We start from the raw sequence: 24,336 nt of genomic DNA, 5'->3' as shown, positions 1-24,336 counted from the left end.
GAAGTGTCCACAAACTGTTTATCACCAGGAGCATCAGGTTCCAGAGCACCACCAATGCCTCTATTTTCATGTACTTGTTCTCAGGAGTAGAAACGCCAAGGAAATGATAGAACAAAGAAACAACTAATGACTCTTGTTTCATCTTGCCCCATGTGATTCCCAGTGGCCCTTTGAACACACTGCTCTCTGCCCAAAAACTTTTTCCTCCATTCCTTCTTCAAAGGTGGCTTGTGAATAGCATTAGCACCTGACTCTGAAGCCTGGTGGATGGAACTCAACTCACAATCAGCTGGGACCCATAGATGTCCAGCTTTGTCCTGTGTTTCTGTCCGTTTTCTCCAACCAGATTCATAAAACAAAGTCCTGAAAAAACGGAAGTGTGATTGTAGCCCTCTCAAGGCCTTTGAAACTCCAAGTTCTATTTTGAGCATCAAAGTGGGAACAAATCCGATTCATCCAGGCTAGTCTCAGACACCAGCCTCACTCAGCCACGGGTTCCCTGAGGAAACATAAGACACCTATCTATGTTACTTGCAGGCTGAGAAACGGATGCTTCTCGCTTGAATGCAGGTGCATGTTATCCAGTCACCCAAGGTCTGTGTTGTATGAATGAGGAGAGGGAGCTCTTTGGATTCTGAGTTGGGAGTGAGACATTCACAAGCTGGAGGACAGCCTCCTGGGGGCACTACAGCTGGGGCTGCCCAACTATGCCTGGAACCCAAAAGAAACATCCCTGAATATTGCTTTCCTGTTGTTACATGGAAGCAGGTATGCTGATAAAATCAGAACCAGACTTGAGGGGCAAAGGGAATGGAACTTCCACTCTGGTGTTTGCAGAAATCTGAGAGCTACCCAGCAGTGGAGGCAATTGAGCTTTGTCTCATCTTTCCCTTCCTGGAAGTCTCCTAGCCTAGGAGTTTCTGGGTCCCAAGTCTTGACTAACTTACCTTCAGCCTTAAGGTGAGTCATACACCCCAGGGGTCAGTTTCCCATCTCTTGGATGAGGGAGACTGGACTTTGCTCCAGAATACTTGTTCCAGACTGAAGCTCAGAGCCAATCAGTGGACAAGTGGCTCAGAGGTGGGTGTCGGTGAGGATGCTGAGGCTTCCTCTTGCGGGCAGGGGCCTGTAACTGTCTGGTGATGTTCATGAGTTCTTGCCTCAGGACTGGGAGTGGTAGACCACTTGGCACACAGTGGCTGTGACACCGAGGACATTAGAGGCCTTGCCCACTGGAACTTACCATCATTTGGGTTCTGTGGGATGAGGTCAGATAGTTATAAGTCAGAAGTTACCAATGGGTAGCTTGTAGAATCCTCAGCAGAACCCAAATTAGGATAACACATAATCTCTCCTAAAAAACACTGGGAACAAGATATGCCAGGACTCTTAGACAAATTTTGTGGTATTTTAAATACTACTTAAAGTAGGTCATCTTTTGAATGAGCTGACATTTGCTCTCTGGTTTGGGATGATACGCATAGTTAGAGTGGAATCCAAGGTCTCCTGTGGGAGGCTGTCCCTCTCCCTGTGACTCATTAGCAGTGAGTACAGTTCTAGCCCCTCCACAACTGGAGCAGAAATTAAAGCAGGAAGGACGCAACCTCCAAGTTCAACAGGAGGATTCAGGTAGGTTTGGCCCTCAGGTAGACATTATTCTTTTCCTAGTGCTTCTTCCTTCCCTCCTGGGTCCTGTGCAAGCTGCCCACCTCCTGGTTATTGGGTTATGAATTGCTCCTCCCTTCTCTTGCAAATATCCATGCAGTCTCACTTATGACTTCCTCTCTACCCAGGCCCTATCCTTCACCTGCAGATGGCAAAAAGAAGGGAAAACCAAGGAGGGGTCTGCCCAGATCATTCTTTCTAAGAATGTCTGCATTCCTTCTCCTTCCAGACCCTGTCCTGAATCATCAGTATCTCCGACTAGATGACTCAGTAGCTTAGCAGGGGAGGAGAGATACAGATAGGGTTGGAGGTAAGGTTGTCAGGTATGGGGGGGGGGTGGCATGGTTTTCAGATGACAAGAGAAGAGTTGAAGTAAGGAGCATGTTGTTTTTAAAACAGTCACTCATTAGGGACTTCCCTGAATCTGCTATCTTGGGCCTCTCAGGGTATCTGTAAGACAGAAACTTCATTATATAAACTTCTTACTACAAAACAATTTCAAACATAACAAATATAAGAACAGGGTCATGAACCCTATATTTCTTCATTTGGCATCAATAACTATAAAACTAAACTCTTAGTCCCACAGGTTTTCATAGACCGCAGACTGTGCAATATCAAAGTGGTGGACAATTGAATTCCTGGCGAAGATATTCTTGAATTACATCAGTTCTTTCTCTTCTTGCTATGTTCTCACTTATGGTGGGGAAAGGGAAGGAGGAAGAGGGAGAATAAGAGAGAAAAAAGTGAGAGGATAATCTCATCATGAGCGACCAGCATCAAAACCCCATGTCAACTTGCGTACCTCTCAACGGCCCTACTTCCTAATACCATCACATTGGGAATCAAGGGTGGACACAGTTTAGTCCATAGCAGCTATGCAGTTCTGTTTTTAAAACAAGACAGAACGTCATTTCATTCTCTCTTTTACTCCTTATTCATTTTTCCTGGGCTGTTTTGGGACAAGATGAACATTTCACAAAATATACATAATGAGGATTTGGGATAAAATGATAGGATGTAAAAAAAAACGTTCGTTTGTTCCGGATAAAATTAGCATCTAATATCCAGTCCATGTACAAATTTCCCTGATTGTCAAAAAGCAGTTTTCATAGTTTATTGAAAGAATGTAGTCATATGTTGCACTTGGTTGTTCTCCTTTAAGACTAAATAGCTGTTCCTCTCTCAATTTTAATGCCATTTATTTGTTCAGAAACTGGGCGGAAGCAGGGTGCTTTGTCTTACACAATGTCCCACTATTGAGTTTAGAGCAGGAGTCCACAATACCAGCACAGTGGGTCAGGACCAGTACCAGTCCTTGGTCTCTTAGGAAGCAGACCTCCACAGCACTAGGTGAGCCACACGCCAGTGAATGAGGCTTCATCTGTATTCTAGCTGCTTTACATCACTCTCTCATTGCCCCCAGAAGGGACAGTCTAGCTTGTTTTTCTGGAAATGTTTGTAGTTACATAACCCATGCTTAACAGAAACAAAAATAGCATAAATATTGATGATTATTTTCCTTTCTCAGTGCTCAGAATGATGAGCTGGTGCCCTAGCAATCTATCACAGTTAAAATTGAATATTAAAAAACTAAGACCATGATCCAGCCCCATCCTTCATGGCAAATGGAGAAAATGTGGAAGCAGTGACAGACTTCTTCATCTTAGCCTTTAAAACCACTATGGATGGTGCCTGTAGCTGTGAAATCAGAGGATGTTTGCTTCTTGGCAGGAAAGCTATGAGAAACATAAACAGTGTGTTGGGAAGCAGAAACATCATTCTGCCCAACAAACTGGTAGATGTTTGACCTTTTCATTTGGGTTTCTAGACTTTCTGTCCAGTCCCCAATGGGCTTCGAAGTGCCTTAGCTTTCTGGTCTTTCATGATTCCCAAGATTATATTCTGCATTTCTTTACCCAGTTCTGAAATCAGCCATCTCTTTAAGAATCCATGCATCGTCTGATGGGAAAAGGAATTCAGAAGCTAGATGTTAGACCTCAGAATAGTCACTTTTACCAAGCTGTCATTGCTTGTAGGCTTTACATTGGTCAGAGAAGGAAGTACACATTTTCCTTAAAATATAAAATAAAAATAAATATAATTAGTTGGTACAAACTTATGCTTTCAGTTCAAGATTTAAGACAGCAAGGTTTGAATTAAACTTCTTTACGTTATGTGTGAACCTCTTCTTCTAGCCACTGAAAAGATTACTTCAGAACATTAGTATTAATTATTGTCTTGCTTTTATCTGTTAACATGCATATGATTATGTCACAATAACAGAAGCAATATGAGGAACAATAAGTTGAATATAGTTTCAGATTTCTTTCCTGTTTTTCTCTTGATTTCTTTGGTTTTGTTTTGGATGGGCAGTATTTTTGTTTTTTTCTTAGAAGATATTCTACTTTGAATGTAGTCATAATTCTGAATTTTAAAGCCACTTCAGTAACGTGTTGTTATGGGCAGCTAGTCACCAACTTGATTCAATTATATTTAACAGTCTTTGCTCTCAATTTGTTCAGTTCAGTTCAGTCCTTTCAGTCGTGTCAGTCTCTTTGCAACACCATTGACTGCAGCACGCCAGGCTTCCCTATCCATCACCAACTCCTGGAGCTTACTCATGCTCATGTCCATCGACTTGGTGATGCCATCCAAACATCTCATCCTGTCTTCCTCTTCTCTTTCTGCCTTCAATCTTTCCTAATGTCAGGGTCTTTTCCAATGAGTCAGTTTTTCCCATCAGGTGGGCAAATAATTGGAGCTTCAACTTCAGCATTAGTTTTTCCAGTGAATATTCAGGACTGATTTTTTTTAGGATGGACTGGTTTGATCTCCTTGCAGTCCAAGGGACTCTCAAGAGTCTTCTCCAACACCATAGTTCAAAGGGCATATATGTGTGTCATTTGTCAGTGATGTCGTATTCCCCTTGTTGGGATTTAACCAACAAAACTGAATTTAAACGATGTGCAAAAATGCTTGTTAAGACACAGTGCCCCATCTACACACATCTAGTGAATAGGAGAGGCTCCTGCTGTATTCGAGGGACAGTCATGGATAGATCTCATGCAGGAATAGGCCCTGGGAGTCCTGGATGAATCATTAAACACGATTGTCTTTACTTTGGGTGCCACAGTTGTTTTGTCTTCTTTGATTGGAAAGACATTTCAAAAAAATTTTTTTTTGTATGTTTGGTTTGGCAGACAAAATTTTTCACAGCATATACCCTATGAGGAAATTATATCAGAAATAATATCCATTTATCTTCAGCAGTTAAATTCGTTGGTTTGTATGTCCCCAGTGATATTTCTTTATAAATAGAAAGGAAACACACATGTTCAGTATGCATACAGTCTCTCTGTAACTCAACCAACATGAATTAAATTCCTCTCTGTCCCCCCTGCACTAACTCTGGGAAAGAAATAAGAACCTGCAGAGACTGAAGGCTGATTCCAGCACATTGCTGTGGAGATTTAATTCTCACTGAGGTTTCTTTTGAAAAAAAAAAAAAAATTAGTTGCTAATAATAAAATTAGTACATTGTACATAAATATCCAACTTCTGACTTCTCTTAAAAACATGGCCAAGTTGCCTGCTTTCCAGCATGGTTGAAGTGTAGGAAAGGCTGCTCCCAGTGCTGTGCTGGGAGGGTCCTGTGCTTCCCAAGTTCCAACATGGCAACCTAGTCCTAGTATCATTTCTCTTGCCTCCTGGGGCCATGACTTTGTGAGAACTAAACGGCTAGCTATCTTAAGATAAAGACTACTTTTGTCCTGATCAACTTTGACTTTGAAGCCTTTACCCCAGAACCCAGAACGCACTACTTCCTTGTACGTTTTTTGGATGATATAAAATATCTTGTGGATGCATATGACATTTCTTCCAATACTGAAACCATACAATTGAAGTACTACTCTGCCCTAAATCTTTGATGCAGCCTGGCATCATAGGTGCCCCTGATATCTGCCATTAGACCCAAAACCTAAAGCCAGGTGTATGTCCCTGGGCTGTCCCTGAATTCTTCACTTTGCCATTTGACAACTTATCCTCCTAGCAATCTCCTCTCCAATGAAGACAGCAATGCATATCTCATGAAGTGGCTAGGAAGATGACATGAAACCACGGATGTCGAGCATGGCCTTCAGTATCCATTTTCATGATGTTCTTAGCAGTATTTTTCTCCAAGCAGGCAAGGTTCTCCATCTTCTTAGATGTCCATACAGATCAGTTTGATTTTCCAACCAAGTTTAAGGAAGTGATTGCAGTTCAGTTCTCTGTATTTTGAAAAGCTTCAAAGTCCACTCACCAAGGACACTGATGAAGGTAAACATTTTATCAAGAGATTTGTGTTTTTTTTTTTCAGACCTATTGTTGGCCTAAAGGGCTAATCTTGGGCATGTCAGGGCATATATAACTAAGGAATCCAGGTCACCATTACATGCTAAGAACCTGAACTTCCCTGAGTCCTTGGAGCCAGGAAAGAAGCATGAAGTGGCTTGTGCTCCTCGACCTCGTGGCCTTCTCAGATTGCAGATTCATGTAAGTAGGGAGACTGTAAGCCACATCATCTTCCTTTTTGTGATTTTTCTTTTCATCTGAGCATTCTATTCATCAGTTTTAGAAGGGAATGGGATATTTCCCTGATAATCTTAAAGTCAACCCTTACTCATTGATAAATATGTTGCTATACGAACTGTGGGTCCCAAGGGTCTTGGTGTAGATTTGCATAGCTGTACAACTCTTGGGGTCCAGTCATGTCATGACCTATTGAAACTGGAACTCCTTGCAGTTGTTCAGTGCACAGTCAGTGCAGATGTCAGTGTGGTCCTGTGGAAGAGCACTTTCTACATTTTATTTAGTATGTTCTCTTTGTTCCCTCGCTACTTCAGTGTGTATATGTCTATGTCTGCATCACTATATCATCATCATTTATCTCTCCATCTCTTTGGAAGGCTCTGAGTGTCTTTCTCTCTGTGTTGTTTTCTTTTAAATTTCATTTGACTCATCCTTCCTTCTCGAGCCTCTACTTTTCCCTTACTTGTTCCCTATTTCCTGGATTCTTTTTTCAAATATCTCTTCTTTTTCAACTGGGAGAGAGATTGAGAGACCTGCTTATACAGTGTGACCACAGCCATTTCACAAACCTTTTCATTTTAAATTGCTCCCTTGTAAAAGAGAATAGAAATCCCCCTTCTACCTCCTTCCCTGAGCTTCTATGAGAAGGATACAGTGGGATGGCAACAGTGATGCTAGTGTCTTTAATTGTTGAGACTTCCTATTTATCAGGCACCTTATATACATCATTTCACTTATCCCCAAGATGTCCTATTTGGAGGGTTTAAATCATTACATTCCACCATTTTACTGAGGTGAGATGGAGACCCCACATGTTCATACAGCCTACCCAACATTACAGAACAGAATCTTTATTCAAACCTATGTCTTTGCCATGGGATATGTATAAAATTCTGATGATAAGGTGACTCATAAAAATGATTGGAAAATACACAGTGCCATTGCAATGACAGTTATTTCTTAACACTGACAGCTAATTGTAGCTTCTTCTTTGTTTTTTTTGTCAAGTGCTTGATGAAAGGATACCTCTAACAAAAGTGAAGATCATGAGAAAAATCCTCAGTGAAAAAAACATGCTGAACAATTTCCTTAAGGAACATGCTTAGAGAATGTCCCAGATTTCTTCTCATCACTCAAATATAACTATTCACCCCCTGAGGAACATCATGGATGTGAGGTTTTGGGAGGATGGTGCTCCAAAGTGACCCTGGTGCATTAGCCTAGAACTGGGGCTGATCTGGAGGTGACAGGTGGGATGTCGGGGCTGGGGCTCCTACAGGAGGCAGAAACCCTGGGCAACAGAGGCCCCATCCAGAGAAGACACTATCATCTTCAACTCTTGGTCTTGGTGACTGGGCCCAGAAACTATTAGGTGGCAGGAAAACATGCATTTCTCCGTCAAAGATGTGTCATTAGTTTGATGGAGATTCTTCCTTCTGAGGAGAAGGCAATGGTGACCCACTTCAGTCCTCTTGTCTGGAAAAACCCAAGGATGGAGGAGCCTGATAGGCTGTAATCCATGGGGTCGCTAAGAGTTGGATACGACTGAGCGACTTCATTTTCACTTTTCACTTAACTGAATTGGGGAAGAAAATGGCAACCCACTCCAATGTTCTTGCGTGGACAATCCCAGGGACGGGGAAGCCTGGTGGGCTCCTCTCTATGGGGTTGCACAGAATCGGATATGACTGAAGTGACGTAGGAGCAGCAGTAGCAGATCATTCTGAATTAAGGGGGACATTCAGTTACAGATGAAGAATGAACCATCTCTGATCAAAAGGTAGAACCAACTGCAAAGCAACTGTGAATCCCCAGGAGGAGGAATTCAGTTTCCACAGATGCAAGAACCACAGCAGTAAAAAGTTACTGAATCCGTATTCTGGGTAAGGCAATCAGAATCGAACACAGTGCTTATTGTTTTTAGATTAGAAAAGGGTTTATTTTGTCTTCAATAATGCCCATGCAAGCCTGAGAGATAGACAAAGAGTAAATACATGTCAAATGATAGGGTCACCTGTGTGGTGTTGATCGAATGTGGTCTGATTTGGAGGGAGTGGCTAGGGTTGATCAAGAAGGACCTCCTGGAGAAGGGGATGCTAAGGCTGAGTTTGAAGAGACTATAGGGCTTCTCAAATGAAGGAACCAGGACTTCCCTGGGTGTCCAGTGGTCCTGGAGGCCCAGTGGTTATGCCTCTGGGCTTCCCATGCAGGAGGTACTACTTCAACGCCTGGTCATAGAATCAATATCCAGCATACAATATAGCACAGGAAAAAACAAAAAAAAAAAAAAAAAAAAAATCAAATGCAAGCACCTCTGTGATCAAAGGCTGTGAGCTGCACAGTGGTTTGAAAGTGATCTCAAGGGATATGTGACATTCAGAGGGAGGCAGCAGTGTGGGAATAGAGGGTAGCCCATTTTGCACTAACCCACTCCCTCCTTCTTCCTTTAGAATCTCTACGTGGGTAACAATATCATTGGAACACCCCCTCAGGAATTCTAGGTTTTGTTTGACACAGGCTCATCTGACTTGTGGGTGCCCTCCCAATTTGCCCCAGTCCAGCCTGTTGTGAGTACAGACACTCTGTACCCCGACCATCCTTCACTTGCCCTGCTGCCGTTTTCCACCCTTGACACCTGATGGCACTCATCTCTTGTGTCTGCAGCTACACAAGTTAGGTTCAGACACTACAAGTCTCCCACCTTCCGCCCTACCAAGAAGACCTTCAGCATCGTCTATGGATCTGGGAGCATGAAGGGGTTTCTTGCTTATGACACCATTCAGGTAACTTGTAAACAGAAGCTGAGTCAGGACTGGCTATGGTGACCCCTTCTTGCCAAACAGATGCAGGACCATCTGGCCTGACCCTTCCTAGACTAACTCCCATAGATATTGGCCATCTTAACCAAAGGATCATGTCTCTGAGGAGGCAGTGCCCATGGTGACACACGAGCAAGCAAATTAGCTAAGACAGAGAGTGACTTGAGGTTTGGACTTGCAGCTCCTCTGCCCATGAGCAGTTCAAGATTCATTTTTCTGGGAGCGAGAGGACGGGATAAAAGCACCCACTTTTATGTTGACAAACTGTTCCAGGCACTCTCAGGTAATGATTGCTTTATTTTGCAACAACCCCACACAGCAGGTGATCTGATTAGCTCATGAGACATATGAGGAAACTGAGATGCAGATAGCAAGGGCCTTGCAAAGATTACACATACAGTAAGTGGTGGAGCTGGGCTGGCTTTTCAAGACTGCACTTGTTTTGCTGTGGGGTGCTTGGGACATGATAAAACTGATTTGGGCACACTGGGGGCAGTTAAGAGCTTGAAGTTTTCAGAGTGCAAAACAGGAAGCCAGACATGTCAGGGCCTTGATAAATGAGTTCTCACACTAGGAGACCTTTGAGAGTCTAATAAAACCTATGGCCTGCCTCTCCAAAGTACCTGAGTAGTTACTTTTCTCTCTTTCTCTTTCACACATACTCACAGAAATACACATATATCCCCAAAAGTGAATTTTCCAGGCAGTAATTTCATAGAACCCTGCAAGTAAGATTGTGTTTTCTGCTTCTGTCTTCCAGGACAGATGCAGAATCGACAGTACCTTACAGAGAATGCAGTCTGTTCCTGTCATAACATCATGCCAAAGAGAAGGCTATCTTGCCCTCGACTGCTTTGTCCAGAAGGAGGCACCAATGGGTCCTGACCTGACTCTTGGTTTCCCCACATGAACAGAAGCCATAAGGCCAATTTGACTCACTCAGGTGGTGTTTTTCAGAGGGGCAGATGTTTTAAAATTCAAAGTCTCTCACAAATGGAACAAAATTCCCCTCCCAGCTTGATCTAACTGTCAAAGACACAGCCCATCCTCAATTCTGCTTTGAGGATCTAACGGCAATGCACCCAGCCCAGTTCTAGCCCCACTTCACGTAACTGTAAGTGGGAACACTCTATTATCCCACAGATTGGGGACCTTGTAAGCACTGATCAGCCGTTTGGTCTAAGCATGGCAGAATATGGGTTTGAGGGTATACCTTTTAATGGCATCCTGGGCTTGAACTACACCAACATATCCTTCTCTGGAGCCATCCCCATCTTTGACAAGATGAAGAATCAAGATGCCATTTCTGAGCCGGTTTTTGCTTTCTACTAGAGCAAGTAAGGCTGAGATGGACAATTGCTTTCTCCAAATTAACTAAGATGCTTTCAGTTGCATGAAAATTATAGAACACTTGATGAAAAAGTATCCTGAGAGATAATATATCCCAGGATAACTATGGCTCCAGGGATCACCTGGCATCACCCCTGGTTTTTATAAGTAATGTTTTAATGGAACACCTCCCTGCTCCTGGGCTCAAGAGCAGTAACTTGGTCTAGGGGAGTGAGTGAGGAGGAAGACTAATGGAAGGCAACAGGAAACAAGTTGGAGGTAAAAGCAATATGATTTGCTTGTCTATTTGATAAGGAAGGAAGGAGAAGGATGGTGGATATCTATTTTTCCTCATTATCATTTCACTGGAAGCCCAGGTCAAGCTGCCCAATTTGCAGGAGCCAGTGAAAAGGAAAGTTTGGGACACAAAACAAAATGCAGGATCCCTTGTTCAAGAAATATTAGTCATTTTAAGACAGGGAGAGCAAAGGTGGAGTCCCTTCTGAGTGTGAAGCCCTTTGGACAGTAGAGGTCACAGGCCATCGGAGCCAAATGTGGGTGATCTGAACCCACATTCTTAGCATTCCCAAGCTTTGATTTTCCTGAAAAATGACAAGCTGGACAAGGGGAAAGCAAAAATTCTTTAGCACCCTGTCATCTGAGGGTTTCTGAGTGCACAGGTATCAGGAGGTCCTGGGCCTCTTCAGAAGACATAGTGCGTGGAGTCCAGCCATGTGAATCAGCTTCTAACCTCCTCTGTACCACTCATTAGCCAGTTACTGATCTCAGTATCCAGAAAAGCATCTATTTCTGCTTTATTGACTGTGCCAAAGCCTTTGACTCTGTGGATCACAATAAACTTTGGAAAATTCTGAAAGAGATGGGAATACCAGACCACCGGACCTACCTCTTGAGAAATCTATATGCAGGTCAGGAAGCAACAGTTAGAACTGGGCATGGAACAACAGACTGGTTCCAAATAGGAAAAGGAGTACGTCAAGGCTGTATATTGTCACCCTGCTTATTTAACTTATGTGCAGAGTACATCATGAGAAACGCTGGGCTGGAAGAAACACAAGCTGGAATCAAGATTGCTGGGAGAAATATCAATAACCTCAGATATGCAGATGACACCACCCTTATGGCAGAAAGTGAAGAGGAACTGAAAAGCCTCTTGATGACAGTGAAAGAGGAGAACGAAAATGTTGGCTTAAATCTCAATATTCAGAAAACGAAGATCATGGCATCCGGTCCCATCACTTCATGGGAAATAGATGGGGAAACAGGGGAAACAGTGTCAGACTTTTTATTTTTGGGGGCTCCAAAATCACTGCAGATGGTGACTGCAGCCAGGAAATTTAAAGACGCTTACTCCTTGGAAGAAAAGTTATGACCAATCTAGATAGCATATTGAAAAGCAGAGACATTACTTTGCCAACAAAGGTCCATCTAGTCAAGGCTATGGTTTTTCCTGTGGTCATGTATGGATGTGAGAGTTGGACTGTGAAGAAGGCTGATTGCTGAAGAATTAATGCTTTTGAACTGTGGTGTTGGAGAAGACTCTTGAGAGTCCCTTGGACTGCAAGGAGATCCAACCAGTCCATTCTGATGGAGATCAGCCCTGGGATTTCTTTGGAAGGAATGATGCTAAAGCTGAAACTCTAGTACTTTGGCCACCTCATGCAGAGTTGACTCATTGGAAAAGACTCTGATGCTGGGAAGGATTGGGGACAGGAGGAGAAGGGGACGACAGAGGATGAGATGGCTGGATGGCATCACAGACTCAATGGACGTGAGTCTGAGTGAACTCCGGGAGTTGGTGATGGACAGGGAGGCTTGGCATGCTGCGATTCATTTGGTCACAAAGAATCGGATATGACTGAGTGACTGAACTGAACTGAACTGACCTCAGTATGGTTCTCAATCACTCCTAGCCTTGATTTCTACATCTGTAGATGGAGACCTTATTAGGGCCTTGGTGGGGAGACAAGCACAAACACAAGCTCTCCAACAGTGCTGTTGTTACTGTCTTCCAAAGATAGGCCCTTCTTTTCTCTCTACAGATGCAGGGGAAGGGCAGTGTGGTGATGCTTGGTGGGGTGGACAAAGTCTACTACCAGGGAGCACTCAACTGAGTACCATTGATCCAAATGGGAGACTGGAGTGTAAACATGGACCTGTAAGTCTCTCCTTCTGAGGGTCAGCCCAAGTGATGCTCCATATCTGTACATGGACACAGGCAGACACACACAAATGTATTCTCAGATGCATAGTGACACAGACATGTACATCATCCACAATGACCCAGAGAGACACACAGGCACATGGAAACACACAAGCAGACATATAAACAGAGACACATATAAACATGTATAGCTAGTCAGAGACACGAAAGCACATTAGAGATACATACAAACACATATACAAACAAACACACAAACACATAGATATACAAACAACCCATGGGTTCATAATCCCCAGGCCTTCTGACCAGGGCTCTGACCAGGATCCTAAAAGGGTCCAGAGAGCTCTGTGCAGCTGGGAGAGGGTTGCACCCACTACTCTGTGAGGCATGGAACATGGTTAGAGGACGCTGCAGTGTGGTGAACAGAGGATCAGGGAGGATTACACCAGCGTGAACAGAGTTATAAGATGACCAATTGTCCAAGGCTACCTGGGACCAAGGAAGTTCTCAGTACAGATAAATGTCGGTTTAAAAATGGTGAAAGTCCTGAGCAAATGTGGAAAACTGATCTCCTTAGGGAGCAGCTACTCAGCAGTGGAGAGAGGTTGGCTGCAGTCTTATGACTTGAAAGCAACTAATAAAAAAGACACCCCACCCACCTGGGCACACAGTGGGGCAGGGGCTATAACAGAGAATCAGGAAGGTGGGATCCAGGGGTGACCGGAGGACAATAGGCATAATAGACAGGATTCTGTGTGATACCCTCAGACAACAGCTGACCTGTCCTTTGGAGTTTCTGTGGGCTAGTCATGTATTTCCTGGCTAAGGACTCAGGGTCTGAGGTGATTATATGAGCAGTGCTGGGAAACACTCTCTCCCAGAGGAGCCCTTCTCTCCCACCATTATGAGAATCTGCTGTCCTCGTGAATCTGGATCTTCACTCTGTAGTTGACCCATTATTTGTTCCCCACCAGATACAGCTCTCTGGATGTTTTTCATTCATTATTTTCACTGTCTTCATTCACTCACTAAAAAGACAAGCATTAGTCATCCACTGTGTGCCAGGCACTTTAGGGAGGCAAAAAGAATAAAACTTGCCCTCACATCTAAGAAGGCAGATGCACAAGAAATGACACACACACACACAGTTAGTGAATTGTGACTTTGGTACATGCTAGACATGAACATGTGTGTGTGTATCATGAGCATATACCCAAGTCACAGTTCCGTATGTGTATGTGTGTCCTTTCATGTGCATCTGACTTCTTAGATGTGAGGGCAAGATAGTGAATTGTGACTTTGGTACATGCTAGAAATGAGACATGGAGAAGGCAGTGCCACCCCACTCCAGTACTCTTGCCTGTAAAATCCCATTGATGGAGGAGCCAAATAGACTGCAGTCCATGGGGTCACAAAGAGTGGGACACCACTGATCAACTTCACTTTCATGCATTGGAGAAAGAAGTGGCTACCCACTCCAGTGTTCTTGCCTGGAGAATCCTAGGGATGGGGGCACCTGGTGGGCTGCCGTCTATGGGGTGAAACAGAGTCAGACACGACTGAAGCGACTTAGCAGCAGCAGACATGAGGAAGGGTCTACAGAAAGTGACCAAGACAGGAGACTGATAAACACCAAGGGAAAGACTTCCCTGAATCAATGACAATTAAGCTGGAATTTGGAAGATGATAAGAAATTTGCTAGTCAAAGGGAAGGGGACTCTTCTATCTAGGAAGACCAGCTTCTGTCAAGTACTGCATTCAAGGATGTCAAGGAAGGTGCTGTGTCGAGAGCAAGGGAAAAGAGTCAGCACAAAAGATGGAGGGCTGTTTAGGAGACAGTCGGGAAGCGGGCAGCTCTGGGGAGACTCAGAGTGACCTTGATTCCTGCTTTGTCACACTGTCTCTCAGCATCTCCATGAAAAGAAAGGTTATTGCTTGTTCTGGAGACTGCGAGGCCTTTGTGGATACCAGGACATCACTGATCCTTGGTGCAAGAAGACTGGTCAATAACATCCTGGATATCATCGATGCCACACCATGGGGTTCCGAGGTGAAGAGTCATGCCCCAGGGTCACTCCCAGTCTCCACACACAAGAAGGATCTCCAGGGCCAACCTCTCTCCCTCTCTCTCTAACAGCACTATGTTTCATGTTTTGCAGTCAATACCCTGTCCTCTGTTATCCTCACCATCAATGGTATCAACTACCCAGGCCCAGCTCAAGCCTACATCCTCAAGGTGAGGGGAGAACCCTGAGGGGTGGTTCTCAAATAGGAACTTGCAGAAAACCTTGAACTGCTGTTGGGAGGAGGGTGCCCTCTCAGGCCATCTCGCACTACTGCAGATGCTGAGCCCTGGGGCTGGCCAGAGCCTCCCACAAGATGAGCCACCTGAGAGTAAAGGGCCATCTGGGACACTGATCATCCTGAAATAAATGTGGAGACAGCATACCATGCTGGCATAGTTTGAGTCACAAGGAGAAGGGAACACTCAGGTCCTCAGCCCTCAAAGAGATTCAGTTCGATCTGAACCCTCAGATGGAAGAACACGGAAAATCAGCCCTAGCAACCTTGAAATAAGTCATGTCACAAGGAGAAAGGCTGGGGACAGTCCCAGTGTGCTGTCCCACCATAGAGATTAACAGTCTCCCTTCACTTCTCTCAGTTCTCCTGGTTTGGACGATAAATCACATGGTCACCATAGTTCTCAGATGCATCTTCCCCTAGCTTTGGCCGGGTGCCCACTTTGTGAGTCAGGCTACCTGACCCCTCTGTGGGGAGGCTGGATGCTAATGTGAATAAAGGGTGCACAGTGACTGCTTAGCCCCAGCACAGGGTGGAGGCTTCATGTCAGCTCCATAGGGGAGTTAAGAGCTGGCTGATGGGCTCAAAGAAGACTTTGAGGAAGGGAGGGAATTTCAGGAATTCTACTCATGGAGCCATATGGAGGGTTGCTTGGTTCTAGGCAAAACTGCACTGGATTCCATGCAAATGGCATCCCAAGGTGGTCTGCATTGGAGCACTGAGGACTTACTCGGGGTGATGAGGGCCACAGACTGACCAGTGGGGATGGGGATGGGGAATCAGAGTATATCACCCAACCAAATGTGGAGTGGCCAAAGAGGATGAGTGCAGGCTGAAGGAAGCTTCCCAGAGTTCCTAAGTTAAGTCTTCAAGATTGCATTGTGGGCACTGCTCTATTTAAGATGGATAACCAACAACGAGTTACTGTGTGGCACAGGGAACTAGGCTTAATTATATGACAACCTGTATGGGAGGGGTATTTTTGGGATCAGGATACATGGATACATATGGTTGAGTCCATTTACTGTCCACCTGAAACTCAGAATATTGTTAATCTGCTATACCCCAATAAAAAATAAAGTTGTTTAATAAAGTATGGATTGTGGTGACGCAGGAGGAGAACCAGCATTCTCTGCAGAGAAACAAGGAGCAGGAGTCAGAAGGAAAGAAACAGGGAGAGAGAACTATGGACACAGGATACAGGATGCTTGGGGTTGGTGCACGGGGATGATCCAAAGAGATGATATGGGGAGGGAGGTGGGAGGGGGGTTCAGAATTGGGAACTCATGTACATCCGTGATGGATTCATGTTAATGTATGGCAAAACCAATACAGTATTGTGAAGTAAAATAAAGCAAAAATAAAAATTAAAAAAAATAAAATTAAAAAAATAAAATAAAATTTTTTTGAAGTGTGGCTAATCTTCAGTGTTGAGTTAAGTTCTACTGCACAGCAATGTGACTCATTTATACACATATAGAAATATATATTTTTTCCTTATTCTTTTTCATGTGGTTTATGACTGGATATTTAATATACTTCCTTATGCTTTTCTGTAGGACTTTGTTGTTTATCATTCCTCTGTGTCTCAAACTCCCAGTCCTCCCTTTCCCCACACCCTTCCTCATGACAACCTCATGTCTTGGCCATTTTTGGTTGTGGATGAAATCTCATATCCCCTGCTAATGAGAAAATCCCTTGATACTTACCAAAAGAGGAAAATAAAACCTAGAATTGTGGTGGGTCTGGATATTTTTGGGAGTCACACCTAAGGGCTCATGCTGACTGGTGTGTGTCTCTGACTCCTCCAGGATTCTAGAGGCCACTGCTATACCACCTTTAAAGAGAATACAGTGAGGACATCTAGAGAGACCTGGATCCTGGATGATGTCTTCATGATGCTGTCTTTCTCAGTCTTTGGTAGAGGAAATGACAGGATTGGCCTGGCACAGGCAGTATAAATGCTTGGAGTGGTTCAGGAATCAGTAAGGCCATTTCGAGCAATCACTCACACTTAGGGTACTCTTGCCCAGGATGCTGGTGAACTGTATTTGTTGGTCTGCACACCCTATTCTCATTAAATAATAAAGGGTTTCAATCATAAGGGCGCTGAAACAAACAGGTGCCTCTGTTTGTGTCTTGGAGGTGTACAAAGATCGGGAAGGATCTAGAACAAAGTCTGAATCACAGTTGAGAGAAGCCCACCTCCAGCTGGATTTAAGGAAAGGGGAGACTCATTGAAATGATTGTGGGAATCCAGGACAGAAGAATCAGAGCAAATACAAAGATCTCAGTGACTGGACCCAAGAAATCAGAAGTCATCAGTTCTCTATTTCACACCCTCACTGTTTCATTCCTTCTTCTTTGATAGTTTTAGCCTTACAGATTTCTTCCTTAAGGCTTCTGCACCTATTGAGATAATCCAAGCTACCTGCCCTAGGGTTTTATATCCTGAAGGCATCTCCAATAAGGAAAGAAAAGATTGAAGACATCAGAGTTCGAGGGTGTTCTCTGAATGACCCACCTCAGATCACGTGTACAGATTAGATCAGCCATGCTGGCAGGGCCATGAGGTCCTGTGATTGGCTTTACGTGGTCATTGACCCTGACCCAGCAGCACACATGATTGTCAATTTCCTCCAGAACTACATGAGTGAAGTTGGGGAAAGGCAGAGCCAAAGAAAGTGACTGGGGGATAGTCTAGGCCATGGAAGAGTCTGTCATGAGCCACCAACTCCACCACTTCCTCATTCAGAGGAATTATAAGGGTTATGAAATAGACTCTCTTCATCCCATCTCAGATAAACTTATCACTGGGGTTCTCCTCCAGGGAAGCTGGGGTGAGGTACTTCATGTAGAGCTGGTTCCCTTTGTCCCACACCCAGTTACCAGGCCTCTGACGCATATGCCTGCTCTGTCCTTTCCAGTCCTACTTGGTAAGTAATGGCCCCAGTGGATCCTTGAGCCATCCCCCTCCTCTAAGGCCAAGAATGCCCCTTCCTTGCCCTCCAATGCTGTTGGGGATAATGCAGTGCATGTATCGGGAGACCCAGGATACACAGAGCCTTCAGCCTTTCTGATCTTCACCATAAGTGGGGCTACAAACTGTTTGCTTGGAGCTGCCATGTTAGGCACTTTTGCAGTGGAACCAAACGTTCTTTCCACCTGGAGGCCCTTAGTAGATGCCTCAGCTGAGACAACAGGGGTCAGAGGTTGATTTCCTTTCAGACTGACTGGTTTGATCTTCTTGTGGTATAAGGGACTCTCAAGAATCTCCTCAAGCACCGCAGTTCAAAAGCTCAATTCTTTGGCATTCATCATTTCTTATGGTCCAGATATCACATCTGTACATGATTACTGGAAAAACCATAGCTTTGACACTACAGATCTCTGTTGTAAAGTGAGTCACTGCTTTTTAATACATTGTGCAGGTTTTTCATAGCCTTTCTTCCTTCCAAGGAGCAAGTGTCTTTTCATTTTGCGGCTGCAGTCAAGGTCCATAGTGATTTTGGAGCCCAAGAAAATAAAATCTGCCACTGTTTCCAATTTTCCCTCATGTATATGCAATGAAGTGGTGGGACTGGATGCCATGAATGTTGAGTGTCTTTTAGTGAACAGTTTTTTGAATGTTGAATTTAAGCTAGTTTTGCCATCTCCTCTCCTCATCGGGAGGCTCTTTAGTTCTTCTTTGCATTGTGCTATTAGGGTGGTGTCATATTCATGTTTCTGGATGTTGATACTTCTCCCAGCAATCTTGAATCCAGCTTGGGATTTATCCAGACCAGCATACTGAATGATGTATCTTACATATAATTTAAATAACCAGAGTGACAATGTATGCCTTGTATTTCTTCTTTCCCAATTTTAAATCTTTCAGTTGTTCTGTGTCTGATTCTAACTTCTGCATTTTGACCTAATACAGACTTGTTAGGAGAAAGGTAAGGTAATCTGGTACTCCCATTTCCTTAAGAATTTTCCACAGTTTGTTGTGGTCCACACAGTGGAAGGCACTAGCATAATCAGTGAAGCAGATGGAAATGTTTTTCTGGGAATCCCTTGCTTTCTCTATGATCCAATAGATGTTGGCAATTTGATCTCTGGTTCCTCAAACCAGTTTGTATATCTAGAAGTTCTCAGTTCATGTACTGTTGAAACTTAGATTGAAACATATTGAGCATTACCTTGCTAGCAAGTAAGATGAGCACAATGGCATAATAGGTTAACATTCTTTGGAATTGCCTTTCTTTTGCATTGGAATGAAAACTGACATTTTCCAGCACTGTGGCCACTGCTGAGTTTTTCAAATTTTTTGACATATTGAATGCAGCACATTTACAGCCTCATTCTTTAGGAATTTTAAACAGCTCATCTGGAATTTCATCACCTTCCCTAGCTGCTTTTCCTGTAATGATGCTTCCTAAAGCCCACTTGACTTCATAAACCAGTATATTTGCCTTCATGTGAGTGACCACAGCATCATCCCTATCCCAATCATTATGGCCTTTTTTGTAGAGTTCTTCTGTGCATTCTTGCCACCTCTTCTTAATCTCATCTGCTTCTATTAGGTCTTTGAATTTTCTGTCCAGTATTGTGCCCATCTTTGCACGAAGTGTTCCTCTGGTATCTCCACTTTTCTTGAAGAGATCTATACTCTTTACAATTCTATTGTTTTCCACTAATTCTTGCACTATTCACTTATGAAGTGTTTCTTATCTCTCCTTGCTATTCTCTGGAAGTCTGCATTCCATTGGGTATATTATTTCCTTTCTCCTTTGCCTTTTATTTATTTTCTCAGCTATTTTAAAGTCCTCCTCAGGCAACCACTTTGCCTTCTCACATTCTTTTTTATTGAGTATCGTTTTGATGACCATCTCCCATACAATGTTACAAACCTCCATACACAGTTCTTCAGGCTAACTGATCTAATCCTTTGAATCTATTTTTCATTTCCACTATATAATAATAAGGGATTTGATTTTGGTCATAGTTGAATGTTCTAGTGGTTTTCCTTACTTTCTTCAATTTAAACATGAATATTGCTTGCTTCTGCCTAAGCATTGCTTCCAGATCACCACCCACCACTCCCAGTGGGTGTGGAGCAAAAACACACAATTTGAGGACTGTTACCCTGGGTTTGTGCTTGGCTTTTCACATGCTTAGCTGTATGAGCTTGGTCAAGTCTCTTAACCTCAGTTTTATCATCTGGAAACTGGGCATCATGATGATAATTCCACCTTCTAGATTGCATGTATGCCTGTAAAGAGCAAGTGACCCTGAGTGAGCTTTCCTGAGTCTGGTACAAATATGAATTATTCTGCCACCTGGGAGAAGGAAGTCTTCTGTTAAGAGGTTATGGCTGCCATCCCCAAGGCTAAATATTGATTCAAGCCAAATGACATCTATTTCAGAACCCAGACCCAGAATTCTGACTGAGCCAATGCTTCTGTTTTCTGGGCTCCCACAACAGCTAATGATTACAGGCTCAGATTGCTCCCTTCCCAGGCTTACCAGCCAGCCTTTTCTTGGCAACTACTTCTCACCTGATATCACACTTTAAGGCAAGTCCTAAAGTCTCTTGGTCTCTTGTCAGTTCCACACATCTCCAGCATAGCAACAAGGAGCTATTACGGCTATTTGTCATAGCAACAACTATGGCTACCTTTACAGTCCAAGCTCAGCCTGTTTAATGAATCTTGCCCCATTTGACCCCTCATGTTTAAATTACCTGTAGTTGCCATAGTAACCTTCCTTTCCTTGCTGTTTAATGTCGAAATATGTGTGGACCTCATCTAGTTTTCTTTCCCAAGCCTAATTCCAACCATGCAATTAAGTAACCAAACATTTAGTCATCTAGCTACCCACAGGAATCGACAAAAGCAAACCACCCATCATGCATTTCTTGCTTGCCCCAAAACACCGTTGAAGTGATCTGCTGAAACAATGTAATACATTGGCATGCACACTCCAAAAGGGGCGCGTTTTCTCTGGATTTGTTTTCCATCTAGTGCAGAATGTCTACCATAAGCCTGGCCCTCCAGCAGCTGGTCACCTAAATTTTGCAGACTCAGCCCACTCCATATCCCTTCCATATCCCACAGTAAAATCTAGAGAACAGACTCAGTCAAAGTTCTCAATCCTGCAGAAAACAGTTTTTTGGGTTTTTTTTTTTTTTTTTTGGTTTGTTTGTTTGTTTGTTTTTTAGAAAACAATGTTTGCTAACAATTCAAAATCTTGTGCTCCTTGCCTTGGATTCAAGGACTTGCACCAGAGGATGGGAAGCCTCCCCTTCCACCTAAATCTTTCACCACTCCCACCAGTGCCACCACAGGCTTGACTGGACCCCAAAGACTTCTGCCTCCTCCATGATGTCCTCTGTACATCAGTTCAGTTCAGTGTGTCATTCATGTCCAGCTCTTTGCTGTATCATGGGGTGCAGCATGCTAGGTTTCCCTGTCCATTACCAACTCCCAGAAATTGCTCAGTGTTCATCAGGTCATTGATGCCACCCAACAATTGCATCTTATGTCTTCCCCTTTGCCTTCTGCCTTTAGTCTTTCCCTGCATCAGGGTCTTTTCTAATGAGTCAGTTCTTCCCATCAGGTGGCCAAAGTATTTGACGTTCAGCTTCAGCATCGGTCCTTCCAATGAAAATTCAGGACATATTTCCTTTAGCATGGACTGGTTGGATTTCTTTGAAGTCTAGGGGACTCTCAAGAGTCTTGTCCAACATCACAGTTTAAAAGCATCAGTTCTTTAGTACTCACCTTTCTTTATGGTCCAACTCACATCCACTCACGATTTCTGGTAAAACCATATCTTTGACTCTGCAGACCTTTGCTGATAACGTGTCTCTGCTTTTTAGTATGCTGTCAGGTTTTTCATAGTTTTTCTTCCAAGGAGCTAGTGTGTGTGTGTGTGTGTGTGTGTTTTCACAACTGCAGTCACTATCTATAGTCATTTTGAAGCTCAGGAAAATAAAGTCTGTCACTGTTTTCAGGTATCTGCCATGAAGCGATCGAACTGCATGCTATGATCTTCATTTTTTGATCTGTATATATCACATCAAGACCATCCCAAAGAAAAAGAAATCCAAATAGGCAAAATGGTTGTCTGAGGAGGCCTTACAAATAACTTAGAAAAGAAGAGAAGCAAAATGCAAAGGATAAAAGAAAAACATACCCATCTGAATGCAGAGTTCCAAAGAATAGCAAGAAGAGATTAAAAAAAAAAAAAAAAAAAAAAAAAGCTTTCCTAAGTGATCAGTGCAACGAAATAGAGGAAAACATTAGAAAGATAAAGACCAGAGATCTCTTCAAGAAAATTAGGTATAGGGAGGGAATTTTTCAGGCAAAGATGGGCACAATAAAAGAGAGACATGGGGTGGACCTAACAGAAGCAGAATATATTAAGAAGAGGGTGAAAGAATACCTTGAAGAACTGCACAAAAAAGATGTTGATGACCCAGATAACGACAATGGTGTGAACACTCACCTAGAGCTAAACAATCCTGAAATGCAAAGTCAAATGGGGCTTCAGAAGCATCACTAAGAGCAAAGCTAGTGGAGGTGATGGCATTGCAGTAGGACTATATAAGATCCTAAAAAATGATGCTGTTAAAGTGCTGCACTCAATATGCCAGCAAATGTGGAAAACTCAGCAGTGCCCTTAGGACTGGAATTGTTGTTTTCCTTGCAATCCCCAAAAAGGTGATTTCAAAAAATGTTCAACTACCACACAGTTCCACTCATCTCACATGCTACCAAAGTAATTTCTCCAAGCAAGTCTTCAACAGTACATGAACTGTGAAATTCCATATGTTCAAGCTGGATTTAGAATAGGCGGAGGAACCAGAGATCAAATTGTCAACATTCGTTGGATCATAGAAAAAGGAAGAGGTTTCTAGAAAAGCACCTACTTCTGCTTTATTGACCATGCAAAAGCCTTTGACTGTGTGGATCACAAAATACAGTGGAAAACTTATAGAGATGGGAATACCAGACCATCTTACTTGCCTTCTGAGAAATCTGTATGCAGGTCAAGAAGCAACAGTTAGAACTGATCATGGAACAGCAGACTGGTTCCAAATTGGGAAAGGAGTACATAAAGGCTGCATATTGTCACCTTGCTTATTTAACTTATATGCAGAGTACATCATGCGAAATGCACAACTGGATGAAGCACAAGCTGGAATCAAGATTTCTGGTAGAAATATCAATAGCCTCAGATGTGCAGAAGACACCACCCTCACAGCAGAAGTTAAAGAGGAACTAAAAAGCCTCTTGATGAAAGTGAAAGAAGAGAGTGAAACATCTGGTTTAAACTTCACATTCAGAAAATCAAGATCATGGCATTTTGTCCCATCACTTCATGGCAAATAGATGGAGAAACAATGGAAACAGTGAGAGACTTTATTTTCAGGAGCTCCAAAATCACTACAGATGATGACGACAGCCATGAAATTAAAAGATGCTTGCTCATTTGAAGAAAAACTATGACAAACCTATACAGACGTTTTAAAAGTAGAGAAATTAATTTGCTGAAAAAGTTCAGTATAATCAAAGCTATGATTTTTCCAGTTGTCATGTATGGATATGACAGTTGCACCATAAAGAATGGTGAGTGATGAAGAATTGATTATTTTGAACTGTGGTGTTGGACGAGACTCTTCAGAGTCCTTTGGACTGCAAGGAGATCCACCCAGTCACCCTAAAGGAAATCAATCCTGAATATTCATTGGAAGGACCGATTCTGAAATTGAACCTCCATTACTTTGGCCAACTGATGTGAAGAACTGACTTGTTAGAAAAAACTCTGTTACTGGGAAAGATTGATAGCAGGAGAAGAAGAGTTTGACAGAGGATGAGATGGTTGCATGTAATCACCAACTTGATGGGCATGAGTTTGCCCAAGCTCCACGTGTTGGTGAAGAACAGTGAGCCCTGGCGTGCTGCAGTCCATGGGGCTGCAAGGAGTCGGACATTACTGAGCGAATGAACTGAACTGAACAGACCACATAGCAAATACTATTTGTAATTGGCCTGTTTCTCCAGCAAGACTGGGTCTCCCTAAGGCCCCAACACATATCCCCAATCAAGTTTGCCCCCATGCATAGAAGTCAATGCCTAGCGTTTCCAAGGCATTCAGTGAGTTCTGATTGCAAGGGGACCTCCATTATAGGCGACATAAAGGAGTAAATGACACATTTATCCTCCTGTCTCAAATAACTCCAAAGTAGAACAGACAAATGAAAGAGCATTGTTTTACATCAAACATCTGGCAGCAGAGAATGGATTCCTGAGGCAGGGGGCAAGCAAGGAGACTTCTACAATTACCCCAACTCTACAAATAGTTTCCAACACATACATGGAAGGTGCACCTAGGCAGATACAAACAGTCTCCCCAAGAAGAGTGATGTATGACTCTAAATAGTTAGAGTTCACAGGAGAGAGCTACATATAGAGA

At 43.2% G+C, this 24,336-nt stretch overlaps 1 pseudogene; it reads left to right on the top strand.

The window, feature by feature from the left end:
• Positions 1-6,151: 6,151 nt before the first annotated feature.
• LOC128068915 (pregnancy-associated glycoprotein 1-like) lies at positions 6,152-16,835 on the top strand (annotated as a pseudogene).
• The last annotated feature ends 7,501 nt before the right edge of the window (positions 16,836-24,336 follow it).

This window comes from Budorcas taxicolor, chromosome 25 (assembly GCF_023091745.1).
Source record: "Budorcas taxicolor isolate Tak-1 chromosome 25, Takin1.1, whole genome shotgun sequence".
Classification (NCBI taxonomy): Eukaryota; Metazoa; Chordata; class Mammalia; order Artiodactyla; family Bovidae; genus Budorcas; species Budorcas taxicolor.
This window is presented reverse-complemented; position numbering and strand designations above follow the sequence as displayed.